The sequence below is a fragment of the Ambystoma mexicanum genome, chromosome 5p (assembly GCF_040938575.1).
Source record: "Ambystoma mexicanum isolate Mex_15411 chromosome 5p, UKY_AmexF1_1, whole genome shotgun sequence".
Taxonomy (NCBI): domain Eukaryota; kingdom Metazoa; phylum Chordata; class Amphibia; order Caudata; family Ambystomatidae; genus Ambystoma; species Ambystoma mexicanum.
The window spans coordinates 259908151-259925106 of NC_090930.1; positions in this window are offsets into that span (position 1 = coordinate 259908151).

Sequence of the window (16956 nt, forward strand, 5' to 3'; positions counted from 1 at the left end):
CCGAACCCGGAGGCATCTCAGTGCTACATTTTTAAATGAGTATTTACATTAAGTCGAACACTGTAACATTTTAAAAAGACTTATTTGAGAACTGTGCCTGATAACTGTCAGAGATGTCAGAGGGAGTTGGTGTGAGATCATCCTGTAAAATATATTCATTAAATTGTGGCCCCTTTAATGTGTTTTAATGTTATTTTGTTTCAACAATTCAATTTTTTGCTAAGCAGCTAAGGTTTATAAACAAAAACATACACCATTCATATTGTGAAAGGGTCTATGTTATTCAGTGACAAAGTACATTTTTCTGAAGGTTTACATTCATTGTTGCATGTGTTTCTATGATAAATACATCATAGTCGTTGATGGAATGCTTTGCAATTTGCTGATAGTATTGCACATTTTCAAAAAAATAAGTTATCTTAAATGTAAAAAAGATATTTTCAATCAATAATCATTAGTATGAATAAATAATTGATCACTACTCATACCTCATCATACCTCATCATCCAGAAGTAGCAGATGAATAGTACATCGTTGAAGTTTCAGGATCAGCCTATTTAACAATACATTACATGTAAAAAATGGTTGATATTGACAAACAAGTCTACACGCCAGTTTGTATCAAAAGCTAATACCATACATAACAATAATCAATATGTTTTAAGTTGAACTTGAACAAATAGGCATTTTGTATAGTCGCATCTAAAAATATTCTAAAAAAATTACTTGAAAAGCGAGTGAGGTTGCTGTTGACACTCGAATAGTGGTCAATGTAGCATCACGGTCCTTTAATCTATGTACATATCCATGCCATAGTTAAAAAGAAAATGGACATTAGTATTATAGTTTAGACCACACCAAAAACAGTCTGTAATTCCAAATTTGCGGTACAAAAATGACCTATATTTAAAGGATGCAATGTGATTGTGTATGTTTGGAAAGGCTCCCATTGCACTGAACTATTTGAATATCTCTAAAGTAGGGACACACAAAGTAATCCAAAGTTCATAATGTACATAACACAGTACATCATGTCAGGAAGGAAATTTGTGTAATAAAATATCAATGGAAATATTCCCCAAAAACTGATAACCGTTCATTATGTTACCTGTTCACAGACTATTTCAATATATTGAGTGGTCCTTTATAAGACATATTATACAGGCACATTTAGAAAATGGTAAAATACATTACAAATTCAGCGTTCTCTCACCTGGCTCAGCGTGTGCTGAATTTCAGTTGGAACTGCATTGGGAAGTAATTTGCGAAGGAATCCGGGGCAAAGCTTTTTAGTGTACTGTGATTGTTCGTACATATCTTATGAGAAGTACATGCTGCAGATGCGGAATCGATTGCCCCTCATGTCATTAAAGACATCCTTAGCTCTACTTTCTATTTGGAACACTGGAAATCCGCAGATGAAGAGCCATTTTCTTATTAAATTTTAATCCTTTGGAAATACATGCAGGACTGTACTCTGACTTTTAGCATGGCTGTTATTAGTGCAACCCAACACGATACAAGAAGGCATTGTTGGATTGTCCCTAGGATCTGTGAAAGAAATATTAAATAAATATAACTATTAAAAAGTATCACAGTGAGTAAATCAACCATCATATTGCTTTGATAATACAACAATGTACCCCCAAACCAGCTTGCATTGAAAACATGCACTACAAAAGATTACATTTGGAAACAATACTCTGTAATGTTATGTTCTAATTACAAAGATAAAAATGCATAGGGCAGTTGATACTATTGATAATGGTGTCGACTTTTTGAAGGAAATAAAATGAGAATATGGTGTACTTTGAGCATAAAGCAATAGAAAGTGGCCTAGCAGAGAACTTTGACACTACAGAAAACAATAGTAAATTTTGACTAACAGTTACTTAGACGATCACAGTTGCGATCTGTCATTGATAGTTGAGGGGGATGGATGTGAAAGAATGCAAGCGCGATAGTCCCAGAACACAGTCAAATGATACAGACATATGTTGATTGCAGGGACTGGGACTTCAAAGGGAGTCTGGAGACACAGGGTCTGGGTTGGCCATGTGCATAAGGGTCCCCATGGGAAAGAACCCTTTGTAGTGTACATGGTAATCAGCAACATGAGCGTTCCCATTTTCCCAGCCCACTTTGAGAGTGCACACCCACAGTTGCGAACTGTCATTGATAGTGGAGGGGGATGTATGTGAAAGAGGCGAGCGCAATAGTCTCAGAACACAGTCAAAGGATACAGTCATATGTTGATTGCAGGACAGGGTTTTCAAAGGGGAGTCTGGAGACACTGAGTTGTGTGTGGTCATGTGAATAAGGGTCCCCATGCGAAAGAACCCTTTGTGGTGTACAATGTATTCAGCACCTTGAGCATTCCCATCCTTCCTGTCCTTTGCGAGTGCACCCCCACAGGGGTGAACAGTCATTGAAAGTGGAGGGGAGATGGATGTGGATGAGGGGAGCATGATAGGCCAGTAAACTCGTTACAGCACACCAATCTTTTACGATACTCTTAGGTGTTTGGACGTGTTGCAGATTTACAAAAATGATCCAACAACTGTTCAGATTAACTCATTTTTGTATGCTTTTGTTTAGTTTGGTAAAGTGGATGGCAAATTATATTGCTGCCATCGAGATACTGTTTAAATCCACAGTATTGTCTGTGGTCACCAGGGAATTCATCATGAATGGCTCGAAACAAACAGGCAGGTATTACTCATCGAACGCAAAATTTCAGTCTTCCATGAATCCACCATGTAAAGGCACAATATGCCACAAGTCGGTACCACCTGTGTAAGAGGTACAGAAATAGTTTGCTTGGATTATCCCAATTGCATTTATTTTGTCTGCACTACTTTGTAAAATGTAAGGCATTGCTATGCTTTAAAAGTTACCTTTCCACTATGTGTGATTCAAGTAGGGATCAATTAGAAATGTGAACACACATTCCATCAAAAACAGTTTGGGAGATACTTCCAAGTGAAAGAAAGGTAATTATTCGGATGATAAATCTAAGATTGTTTGCAGATTAGAATGAGTAATGTATCCAATTTACAGAAACATTGGGCCTCATTACGACCCAGGCGGAAAACCATGGTGCTAATAGCACCATGGTCCATGCCGGTAACTTACCGACTCTGCCATGGAGAAAGGGGGAATTACCACCCCATTACAAGGTTGGCGTGGCGGTAATTCCCCATTCCTCCATGGCCCTTCCCCATTCCCATTTTTGTCCCATAAGGCTCAATGGGAATGGGGAAGGCGCTAAGTACGGTACCGCAAATTGCGGTACCGTACTTAGCACCAAGGTCCCTTTGCGGGTCCCAACTTTAACGGCTGGTGTAGACCAGCCGTTAAGGTCGGGTCCCGCAAAGGGACCTTGTAATCAGGCACTAATGGGTTAACGGCGCTGCAGCCTTTTATGGCGCCGTTAACCCATTAGCGCCAGGGTCGTAATGAGGCCCATTATTTTGTCAGTTATCCATCAAAGTTATCTTGATGTAGGGGAGCAATATATTTTGTTAGCCATCTCGGTCGTCAAACACACAACCTATATAGATTGAATTTACTCGTTACATTGTCTCAGGAGGATAGCTCAGGGGCAATGTGCCCGCCTTGGAAGCAAGACGACATGGAGCAACACAGGTTTGATCCTTGGGTTTGCGCTTAGAAACCTCTGGGTATTAAGCACGTTATAAATAACCTATCATATCATATCATTGGATTACGTGGGCGAATTGTAGCTCAAAATTCATGCATAAGGACCATCATTATTCGCAATACGGATCTTGTAAGGCAAGTGGCCCTGAAGTCATGCAGCTCGGAAACACATAGCGGTGGTGTGTCTTCTTTGGCAATAGAGGCCAAGCAGCCAGAGTTTTCTCTGCAACAGCAGTTCTCCACCAAAGTAGGCATAAGCTCACATCGATGTCAGGAACACCAGGTGAACACGTATTCCATGCAACTGTGTTCAGGATTTGGTGATTGATCCTCATGAATTTCATCTGATTCCACGTCGTCTTGAGTTTTTTCTCTTTCAAGGATTTGCTCTTCAGAATATTCAGGCACGTACATGTAGGGCTGAATTGTTGCCATAGTTCCTGAATAGTGATGGAGCACAGAATCAACTGTGAGGTAAAGAAACACGTTTTTGTTTGTATACATGAAAAGACACATCATGAAAAAACAAGATTGAAAGGCTCAAAATTGAAAGGATTGCAAGCACACATTGCTTTGATAAAGACATTTCTCCATAATATAATAAATGAAAAGCAAATACTGAGTTCATTCATTTTAGGCAGTATAAATACTTGGCAGATAGCTGAAGAGAGTAGAACAAAGTTGGGGAATCTCGTAATGAAATACACTGACATGAAGGAAAAAGAAACTCCAACTTTGTGTGATCAGAAAGGGTTTGTTTACACTTGTCGAGGAATGAGGCGTATTGACATTCCATCGAGGCATGTCAATAGATTGCGCACAGAGGATGTTGACATTAGACGTGCATTGGGGTGTGAAATGCGGTGTGAGCATCTGGTGATGTCAGCATTACAGGCGGTGATCTGAAATAGTACTGCAAGGGCACTTGAACTTAGGGTGATGGATCAACAGATAAGATTAGCACAAGATGGCTGTACCCGACCCATCGTTTTCGCATGTGTTAAAGTGAGAAAAACTTGGGTATGTTGCATTGGAATTACTTTTAAGAACATCGATGTATGCTTCAAAATACATGTCCGATCAATTGGGCCAATAACATTTCTGACCAAACTACCCTGACATACCACAGTAGTACCCAACCAATTCAATTGTACTACCCTCCCACCACCCCAAAAACTCTGTACACATAATAACACTCATGTTTGTTTGCTTTGCTAAAAACCAACAGTGAAATATTTCATGCACCTTTAAAAAAAAATGATCATGCTGAAATGCCCAGTCCCAGGCCCCATCCTTGCCTACACACACAGAGATACACAGACACACAGATTTACAAACCCACACACATACACATGTAGATATGCACACACATACACAGAGTGTGCACATACACAGAGATATACACACACACTCACACATATAAACACACCCAGAGAGGCACACACAGACACAAATGTTCATATATACATAGAGATATACAGACATACACACACACCAACACACACACACATACACACACACACACACAGATACACACACATGGAGATACACACACACATGCACAGAGATATATACATACCCATTCACACATACACAGAAATATGTGCACACACACAGATACACAGATACACACACACACACACACAAAGATACACACACATGGAGATACACACACACATGCACAGAGATATATACATACCCATTCACACATACACAGAAATATGTGCACACACACACACACACACACACACACACACACACACAGATAAACACAGGCATACACACATATACAGGGATATACACATACACACATATGTACACCAACACTCAAGGGTAGTGCAGCACTATCATGCTAAATCAATCTGAGAGCCATTCTAGGCATAAATATAAGTAATCAATAATGAATTCCACATTTAGAAAACAAATTATCATCAATGTCTAATTGAATTAAACCAAATTAGTGTTCAGATAAACTGAAATTAAATCCACATTATCACAGCCAACACGTGTTTCGACCCCTAGGGTCTTCTTCAAGTCTGGTTAGTTTAGCAGACATAGTTACACCGAGCAAAGTGGGTTGACCGGAAAAACGGTAATACACAAATACATGTAGCAAGATATTTATATCATCTACACATTTAGAATTCTTGCCATTATACAATATCAACAATAGTAATCATTAAAATAAATCATAAACACAAAGTATCTCACACACTAACACATCTCAAAAAGTATAAAAACCCGGGAAAGGATAAAGAAAAAGGAAGATTAAAAAAAGAAAACACTAATAAATTTTACACTGGTGTATCCATTCAAGATGATGTTAACAAAAGGAACTCAGCAATCATCATAATCATGTCTCACATTTTTCATACCCCAAAAGCAGGTTATTCTTCTTAAGATTTGGTTAGGGTAGTAGTAGCAGCGAAACCAACAGGTTTACACCTTGCCTGGTGTTTTCCTTGTATATGGAGTTCTGTAAAGTAAGGGAGCAACATGTAGTTCATGTACGACAATCCAAAGATCTTGTTCAATGCAAATCATAATTCAATAAATTGTATCCAATTTAGTATTACCTCTCAGGTTATATGAATCTCTCCTTTTTATTTTATTTTATTTATTGGGTATTGATAATGCGCCTATACACAATGTGTTTCAAGGCACAACAGGAAAAGAGGGAGGGGGACAGGGAAGACGAAAACAAAATGTTCCTACTAGCCCTTGTGACATTCGGATTGTGCAAGTGCAGTAAAGAGAAAGTGCAGGGGAGATGGGTGGGGGGAGTGCTGGTCAGAGCATAAGGGCCTGTGGGGAAAGCGAGTGCCAGGGGAGGCCAGGTGGACAGTGCCAGGGGATAGCAGAGAGTGCAGGGGAAGGAAGGTCCATGAGGTAAGTGCGAGGTAAGGGGTTGGTAGGGCTACAAGGGTGCAGGCCATCCAGGCAAGTGCAGGGGAAGGGGCCTGGGAGGGCAAGTATAGGTGATGGGTTGGGGCAGTAGAGACCAGGTGGAGGTGTAGACTGAAATTAGGGGGGCCTGGTGCCATGTAAGACTCTGAAGAAATCAGGTAGCCAGTCAAGAGGCAGACAGGGACATTAGCAGGGAAGCAGGAGGTGGAAGGAAGAAGAGAAAATGAAATTATTGAGAAGCCTCTGGAATTTAAGGAGATCTGGCTGAAATTTAAGAGGGCCAGGGAGGCCATTCCATAGGGAGGCACCTGCGGAAGAGAGCAATCTACTCCCTACTCTAAGCTTGGAAACTAATCTGATCTGCAGAGAGTTAGTGCAAGATGACTGAAGGGATCTAGCGGGGATGTATTTAGGGAGACATAGTTGGATGTTGAGGTGTCCCAGGCCCCAGAAAGCTGTGTGTATGATGCAGTGGGTCTTGAGCTTGATCCTCACAGCAGCCAGGTGCCAGTGGACAGAGTTTGAGGCTGGAGAGATGCAGGCCATGGGCTTGAGGCCAAGGATAAGTCTTGCAGTCCTGTTCTGGATTAGTTGAAGGTGGCGGAGGGAAGTGTTAGGCAAATTGAGGAAGAAGATGTTGCAGTAGTCCAGCCCGGAGAGGAACAGAGGTATGAGGATATTGAGCTACTGGGGGAAGGTGAGGAAAGTGAGAATGTCTCTGAGGAGGTGCAGCTAAAAGTGGGCCTTCTTGGAAAGGTCTGAAATGTGAGGAGAGAAGGAGAGCAAGGAGTCGAAGATGAGACCAACGTTTTTTGCCTCACAAGCAGTTGAGGGGAGGGGCCCACCAAGGCTTGTCAGAGTGTGGGAGGGAAAGAGGGAGCTATGGTCCAAATGAGCAGGATCTCTGTCTTACTGGCATTAAGGCAGCTATCGTTAGCAGTGCATCATGCCTTAATAGCAGACAGGTAGTCTGGAATGACAGAGGAAGAGGAGGAGGCAGAGGAGGGAAGTTTGAAAGAAAACCATGTGACATCCGCATAACACTGAAAGTTTGGAGAGAAGATGGAGATCAAGTGAGCTAGAGGGGCCAGGTAGATGTTGAAAAGCCAAGGGGAGAGGATAGAGCCCTGAGGGACACCGCAGGTGGAGAGTAAGATGGTGGAGAGAAAAAACCCAGTTGGACCTAGGAAGGTCGGTCTGAGAGGAAGGAGGTCCACCAGTCCAGAGCCAGATCCGTGATGTCAAGGGTATCACAGAGCGATTCATCAGGGTGGCATGATTGACCATATTAAAGGTAGAGGAAATGTCAAGAAGGTTGAGAACGTAAGGAGTGCTGGAATCGAGATTGGTGTGCAAGTCTTTACAGCTGTTCAGGAGAGCAGTTTCTGTGCCTCTGGCAGCTCTGAAGTCAGACTAGTGGTCGTGGAGACAACCAGCAGATTCAGTGTGGTGGATGAGCTGGGAGATGGCCAGCTTCTCCAAGAGTTTGGCCAGGAAGTGGGTAATGGAGATAGGGTGGTAGTTTGCCAGATAGGAAATGTTGGTAGAAGGCTTTTTGAAGAGAGGCTGCACAAGGGAGTTCTTGAGGAGTGAGGAGAAGGATCCAGTGGTAAAAGAGTGAATGCAGAAATCAGCTAAGGCTGGAGCAACAGAGACAATGTTGTCCTTGATAGTTCTGGAGGATCAGCTGTTTGGATGAGACTTTCTTAGAGCGGACTTGTCTAGAAACCTATTCAGGAGGTATGGGAGAAAAAGAGGAGACTAGGACGAGAGAGGGCCAAGAATGACCTGAGAGTGGGTGAGGGAGAAGGGTGAGGAGTAGAGGAGAGTGAGGACAAGTTGTCTGGAGTTTTAGAAATTAAGTGAGAGGCCAGAGAAGTACAGAGTGCCAGGGAAGGGAGAGGCAGAATGGAAACTGCAGTAGGTTTGGTGAGTTCCTTGCAGATTTTGAAAAGTTCTGCAGCGTTGTTAGTGGCCACCGAGATGCAGGCTTGGACATAGGCCTCTTCCTTGAGCATGTATTGCCTTTGGAGCAAGCAGCAGCCCAATTTGTCAGAGGGTGTGCTCAAAGCCTTCCATGTCCACTCAGCCACTCCGCACTTGCCTTTCAGAGCGGCCAGGTCAGACTCATTCCAGGAGTTGTACTTGGAGGCAGGTTTCATGACGATCCTCATGACATGGGCAAGGATGTTCAGAGTGCTGGAGATGGAGAGTTGACAGTTAGTAAGGGCAGTGTCAGAGTGAAAGTCAGTGGCAGGAGTAGGAGGGGGAGTGAAGGTGAGGGCACAAACGTAAACCGACACTTGCTTCATTGGTCGAATGATGGTGAAGGCGGCTGGCAGTGAGGGGGGTTTTAGCCAGGGGACCCGGGATGTCCAGGTGTCCAGGTGAAACAAAGTTTCAATATGCTTTTTTTTGTGACATGCCTGCCCTAGCTGGAACATCATTGTGTACACCATCTACATTCGGCCTTGCAGCTCGCCTTTGTCACTGTGCCCTTAAACTAGACGACAAACCCCTGCTTGCTAATCTGAGAGCAGACAATCTTATTGCACAAGATGCCATGTACCATATGCATTGCCTTGTATTATTATATAATAGAGCAAGAGACAGAAAAACACACAACACAAGAAACTGAGATGGACCAAATTAACTGTGGTATTACATTTGCAGAACATATATCAGACATCAAAATTACAACCATATTTAAACTTGTTGACCTCTGCAATCTGTACAGCATGAGGATGAAACAACTGGGCAGTGAACTTTCAGGATGCATACATTCCACAAAACTGAAAAAACGATACTTGCTTACTTTCCTGACATAAAAGCACATAAGCAAGGCTGTCATGTGATGCTTATATTTAATAATTATATTTAATCTGCACTGAGCAAAGCATGTGACTGTGATAAAATAGTGATGCTGTTCCTATTGCTAAATCAGGAAATAGAGTGGGAAGAGACATCTTTAAAATGGAAAATCACTTCAACAGATCATTTAGAGACAAGTATCAGAAAGACTCTGTGCCAGCATCTCTGTTAGCACTGGTTGCTATGGTTCCAAAAGGCCCAAACATTAAAGCACAGTCAAATTCTTCAACAACCAAACCTCACTGTTTCACAGTTACTAATGTACAACAGTTTCTTGAGACTTCAGGAGTATGAGTCTGAATGGGAAACTCCTTTGCCAGTCTACTTAGGTATTTTAATTCATTCATGATCTTGCAATGGTGAACCTCTTGAAACAGTTCATGAGCTTGGGTTAAGCATGTCATATGACCGTGTGCTGCACATCTCATGAGAATATGGCAATGCAGTATATCATCACTATCACACAGAAAATGCTGTAATTTCTCTTCATTGAAAAGGAGGGCTCTTCATGACTAGTGTGTTCAACAACAGAGACCACAATCCAAGCTCTTCCACAACCCATGACTCTTTCCATTGTACAGGAACATCAATATTTCAACATCCAGATGGTTATTTTAAGGAGAACAATAGGACTATGACTGAAGATCCTTGTGTCGAGAAAGTGACTTAACATCTTCCTGAGTGCTGCACAGGTGTTCCCCCTGTTCGTCCTAAGAGAACTGATTGTCCTCTGACAGCAGTAGAAGAGAACTTAGGGAAATTGTGAGTCGTATGGAATCTGCAGTTCCTGAGGCTGTATGGGTTAAGTTCTTTTCTGGTAAATATAAAATTGCCGAAAACATTTTCAAAGGTGACAGACCCAGGTGAGGGCACTTGTATTCTAGGTATTTGTAACTTGGATGAGGAGGGCATTAAATGGGTTATATCCAAGTTTAATCCATCAAGAGCTTCTGGCCCGATAGTATTCCTTCATTTATATTGAAAATATCCCTATGCTATGGGCCTCAATTTTGAACATCAAATTTGATCACATATTCATGTCCAATTGAATTTCAGCATCATGGGCACATTCCATATAATTCCCAATTCTAAAAAAGGGGACCCCTTGGATGCAACAAGCTAATGGCCCAAGCTCTCACCGATGCATTCTTGAAGGTTTTTTGCCCTGTTGCTCCTTCGGGAACTTGAACCTGTGTTGCAGCAGTCAGCAGTCAGCAATTCTTTTGCGCTCCCAGTTTGGTATTAGAAAGAATATGGGAACATTGTGAAATGCCACCATATTGGCTCACCTTCTATAGAATGTAAAACACAGTAAATCTGGTCTGATTTATACGGCATCCCTGGAAAAGTAATCTGCTTTTGATTCTGTTATTAGATCTGTCCTGTGGAATAGACTAGTGAGGTTTAAAATCCCCCTAGAGCCAATACAATTTATGGCTCTCTTACATCAAAACACAACATTTAGGATTAGGATTTCAAAAGAAGGAGCACCTACTAGACCCATTGCAACCTTTGCGGGGGTCAAACAAGGCTGTATTCTGGCATCAGCTTTGGTCAACTTATATCTCAGCAATATTGAAGAATTGTGTAATGCTCCTAATATAACATCGGTCAGGCTAGACAGGTCAAGGTTGCATTGGCTTGTGTCACGGATCGCTCCCTTCGCTCCCGTTCCCGCCACTTGGGGGCATGTTTTGGGGTTTCTTCCCTACTGGACATTTCCTCCGAACCTTATGCTACAGTGTCCTGATGAATTGGGAGCGCTAAAACCTTATTTCCCGAATTACTTCCCTTCCGGATCCATTCCAGGTTTTTGGCAGCCAGCATGCTACTGCTACTTTAATCAAATGACTATGCTTCCCAGAATGCCTGGATCACTGCCTCACCTCCTCCCTTGCAGGACAAGGCTGGGTGGAGGATAGGCAACACCTGTGGCTGCAGGTGCAGCAGGCGACACGCCTGAGGGGTGTGCTCGTTAAGCAGTTTTAAAAGCCTCAGTTTGCTTCAGTCCAGCGCTGGTCATTGTTGCAGCGTTCCTGTCGTGACTGGTCCCTTGTTCCTGGTTCCTAGTTTTTGTGCCCAGTTTCTAGTTAGTGTTTCTTGTTCCTTGTCCTGGAATTCGTATTTGTATGCCTAATTGATTTCTGCCTTTTGGAAATCCCTTTCTCCCTTTCTCTGTCTGCAGGCAGCCTTTCTCTGAGCTTTCCTTTTGCTGTAGCCCAATTGCCTGTGTTCACTGTTTCCTAGAAATTGTCCTTTGCTACTGAAAGACTTGTTGCATTAATCTTTCCTTTACAGGTTTAGTTTCCTGCCTTCTCACCTTGGATGGGTGGGAAAGTTTCCCTTTTGATATCGTTTTCACTGCTCCTGATCCTTGCCTTCTATTGGGATCCATGCCATGTTTTCCTTTACACTCTTACATTTATTTCCTATTTTATTATTAGGTGTGGGAAGCTGTTGTAACTAGCTCCTGTGTGATTATCTTTTGTTTTCCACACTGTACTATTCCTTCTTGCCTCTTGACTTGGGTTTAGGTATTTAGTCATCCTCACTCTTTGCCTTTACTGCCTACTGGGTTCTTGTTTGATTTACAGGGTTGTGGGTTAGTACTGACTTTTTAAGTGGTCTTTCCAGTCCTCGTGAATACGGACATCCAAGTGGTCTTTCCGGTCTTCGTGAGTACTGGCATTCATGTGGTCATTCCGGTCCTTGTGAGTACTGTTTCCAAATTCTTTATTCAGTACCGTCTAGAGTGTCATCTTACAGATTCTGTCCCTGCTTGCCCTCTACGTGGGCTTAGCGCTGTCAGTATCTGTAATAGCATAGTGGGTAAGGAGTTGCCGACTTTCCTTTCAGTCATAAGGAGGTTCTAAGTGCTTACCCTACATTCCTTTTCATATAGTGGTATACACGAGTCTTGGGTATTGAATGCACGTTGTTATATTCAAGGTTGTATTTTGTGCACATTTTCCCTACCATATCCATCGCCTTCTTCCTTTCCTAACAGCTTGCCTTTGCCGATGACCTAATTGTCTTTGACAGGGTGACTCATGGCCTGCAATTCAAACTGAATCTTTTTCTTCAATATGCATTAGCGAACAACTTGCAAGTTAATGCTCTTAAATCCAAAATAGTCGTGCTTTCTATAATCCACAAATTTAAAACCATGCCATGGAACATTGGAAATGACCAAATAGACAGAGTTGTGCAACTGAAATATTTTGGATACAAACATATTAATACATTGTCTTTAAGTATGTGGAAGACCTCCAGGTTAGAAAAGCTTCAACCTTTGACAACACATATGAAATGTCTTTAGGATGGCTGTGTATATGTTCGCTACTTCCACTCTTAAATTATTATCTGATGAAGATTGATCCCATATTACTCTGTGGCCTAGATATGTGTTTACTTGACTTGGATGATTATTTGAATTATCTACAGTATCGGGTCTGGAAAGAGGTATTCTGTCTTGCCAAATCGATGCCAAATACTATTATAAGGCATGAATTGAGATTTATCACTTAGCACGCTAGTTATCATTGGAGTCAACTTTCTAATTTGGTTAAATTTGTAGTACCTCTGCGTAATTCCCTATATGTGGATTTGGGCTCAATGAGGAAAGATGCCTGTTCCACTTCAGTGAATGCATACAGACAGAAGATGCTTTCACTCCTCAGTTAAATTGATTTCACCGAAGAACTCATTAATCGTCCCTGCAATGTTAAAAACACCTCTTTAGATTTGATTGGCGATGTTCTATTGACTTTATAGGGACATATAGCTTATTTAAAGAATATGCTAAGTTTCCCTGGATAAATCATCAACTTAGTACCTTACCTGAAATGCTTCCCATGCAACAAAGCATGAGCACTTTACATGGGATTTCGCCTAAATCAATTTGCTGCTAGAGAACGTACTAAAAATGGGGTCTCTCCTAAGCAACCACAGACTTCTACCGACTGTCAATTCTGTAAAAAACGAAATCTTGAAGTCTTGAAACATTGCAACAATGGATAATCGACTGTCTGTATTTTAGTCACAATAGGGGCAGATTTTTTAAATCAGAGGAAAGGTGGATAGAATTCCTGCACAGAAACAACATAAGATTAACTTGTGCAGGAATAAACTTTATTTAGAAAATTCTGGGAGATTTTATCAATACGAAAATACAACAGACCGGACTTAAAGACTTAAGGACTCATTGGTTAATGATAAAATAAGAAATGAAGGTGTTTATTATTATTTTTATCTTTATGAAAAAGGAGTGGTGTGGAAATTTCTTGTGTAAAAAGTGTTATTGATTTAAACTAATTCACAATAAAAAAAAGAAATCAGGAATACATTTTGAGTACGATCATGCGCAAAACCGCTTTTGGTCCAGACTGAAGTGGGTGAGAACATTGATTTGATTCTAGCCCTATCTCATTTTCTTAATTCTATTGAGTCACACATTACGTAGTATTATTAGAATTTGATGAATGGATGTATCTTAATTTTTCACTTTCATGCTCTTACTGTTCATCAAATTGCCATTTAGTGATGTGTTTCAATATATGATTTTTGTAATTGAATTAATAATCAATCTAAAGTATGAATTTGTAGTTGTGTCTACATCTTTTGTACTGTTTTCTTCTGTTTCTTGTTAGTTGTGTAAAGGTTTGTAATAAACCAGATACAAATACAGATACAAATACAAAAAATAAAAGATAAACAATCTTAGTTGACTTCCAAGTTTACCCCAAACTATGGTGAAAGAATACACCTGGCTGAAGAATGTAACACAGGTTCTGGCTAGTGACAACCTACAAGAGTGTGAAATAATCACCTCGGCAGCATACTATGCAAGTCAAAAAGAATAAACTCCAAAGGATTGTGAACCAATACTTTCATCATCGTATTCTCTATTTGAGCACGCTATATCAGTGGCCATGATTTAACCATTTAATGGATATTATAAAGAGAGCAGTTAAAGGACTTAATCCTGAACAGATTCCAATCATTAGATTTGACCAGCCCTCCATCGACATAACAAATCCAGTGGAACTGGCCAACAACTCATTACGAAGATCCATTCATTGCATTATTTGGTAGTCTACATATTGAGATCGCAGTTCTCAAGGTTCTTGGAAATCTCTTGGATGAACATGGGTGGACTGGAGCACTTGTTAAGGCTACTATTACCACAGCTGGAAAAACAGATTTTTTCATAAAAGGTTCCCATGTGACTCGTATTCGTAGGGCACATGAGATCCTAGCCAGTAGTTCCTATTTAATTCCGCAGCTGGCCTACAATGACTACAGCTAAGACATAGAGGATAGCAGTCAAGTTAAGTCAGTTAAAGACTGGAGGAAAGAAAGAAGTCATACATATACCCAATTTAGATTCTGGTACATCATTCTAAAACTCCTTCTGATGACTTTTGTAAGAGTGATACAAGAAGGAGATTTCAAGCTCTATATAGAGGCCCTTTCCAAGATTGTTCCCTGATTCTTTTTCTTGCACCATACTCACTATGCATGATGGATTTCTGTCCACTCACGTGATATGGTTTCACTTAAAAAGGATCACCCTAACACCTATTCAGAATTCATGAAAGGAAAGTTTGCACAACAAAGTCAAATCGTGCATTCTCTGCTATTGTGATTGATCAGGCCAATGAACAACATAACCCTCAATCAAATGTGAGGAAGATGCTGTAGCCCTGACAGAACACCCAACAGCTCAGCATCATTGGAGGCCTCTGGTTCTGAGAAGGCCCATTTAGTTGAATAATGTATTCAACAGAGGGGAACAGATGGGCAAAAGGTGATTGTCACCACAAGGTCAACAAGCATTCACAGATGGCTTTTGCAAAAGTTATCAAGCCTCTTACTCATGCAATACAAGATATGGGAAGCCCGTTTGGAAAACCAACTGTGATATAATGTTACTTGGCAGATGAAATATAGTACATCCAGCAGTTGTAGACACATTGCTAAATACTGGAACAATTGGAGTTGACCGGTGTGAGTTATATGTCAGTCACAGGCTTACTTATCAAACTAAACCTATTGCAGATCCTATTTAGCGGAAAAACATCCACCTCATTCACCATCGTCCGAAGGCAAGTAAACATTTACAACTGATATCACTGAGGAATGACTGCTCACTCTTTTCTATACACTACATTGCATGAATGAAAGGTAATGGAGTTGTGAATTATTTCTTTAGACACGCAAAACCAAACCTATCCTCCAGCACTGTCAAAGTTAAGGAGTTTAAGAACCAGAACAACTTCTGATTTAATGATTTGCCAAGGGCTCACACCTGTAAAAAACACTACTTCCAAACCAGCAGTTCAAATTACCAACCTTGACGGTGCTGCAATTGTCAACATGCTGCAAACAGGATTTGTGAAAGCATTAGAAGATTATGCCAGAACTGCGTTCATACCCTAAAGCAAATCTCAGCCACAATATGTTTCAAGGCTAGATATCATCTGGTATGTGTACAGGCCTGACAGCTTTAAGAGTGACACATACAGTAAAAGGGAAAAATGTGTTAGGAAACTTGTTGTACCAAGAAATGCACTTCCTAAAAATTGGCAGGATTGTCTCTCGGTTGATTAAAATACGATGGAATTGTTCTCTATCTTGGCAAAAAGCTTAACAGCTATTGGCGCAAACAAGCAGTTAATTGTGAAAAATAGTACCAATGTTCTTTCTATAAATCCGCAAGATATCTTAGGATTGGCTCAAGCTCACACTTCTAAGAAGCAGCCACTCACATCCTACTCCATTTATGTGATGCTACGAAGCAAGGATATAACAAAGCTGAAATGCACACTGTGGACTTTGACATTGTAGTTCTCACCATCACATATGCACAACTACTGAACATTGAGGAACTATGGGTTGCATTTTGAGTTGGGAAAAACTTCTGGGTCTTTGCCGCTCATGAGTTAGCAAGAGCTTTGTTCCTGATCATTGTTCTGACTTAGCAATGTTTCACGCAATAACTGTGTTTGACACTCCGTCCTTTTTTGGAGGAAGAGGCAAGAGGACTGCATGGGACACATGGAAAGCATACAGAGATGTCATCTCAGCTTTTTTGTAGATTGGTTGACAGGCCTAGTCAGCAGGCAGTAGAAAAAATGATGAAGCCATTGGAGAGATTTGGAGTAATGCTATAGGTCGGTATTTGCAGCAACGAACATGGTAATGAGGCAAGAAAACACCTATTTACTCTGAATGGTAAAGTAATTGACAATCTACTTGCCACGCAAGATGAGCTCATTTAGCATATAAAAAGAGTTGTCTCCAGGCTGGTTACTGCAGGGCCCAAATGAGGGTTGCAACAACACAGCTTCCATCACCAAGTGATTGGGGGTGGAAGAAGAAGGATGAAGGTGGATGGGAAATATCCTGGACAATTCTATCAGAGGCTACACAAGCTTGCAGGGAACTCTTACAATGTGGCTGCAAGAAAGGCTGTCCACTACAGTACAAGTGTAGGAAGTCTCCCCTACAGTG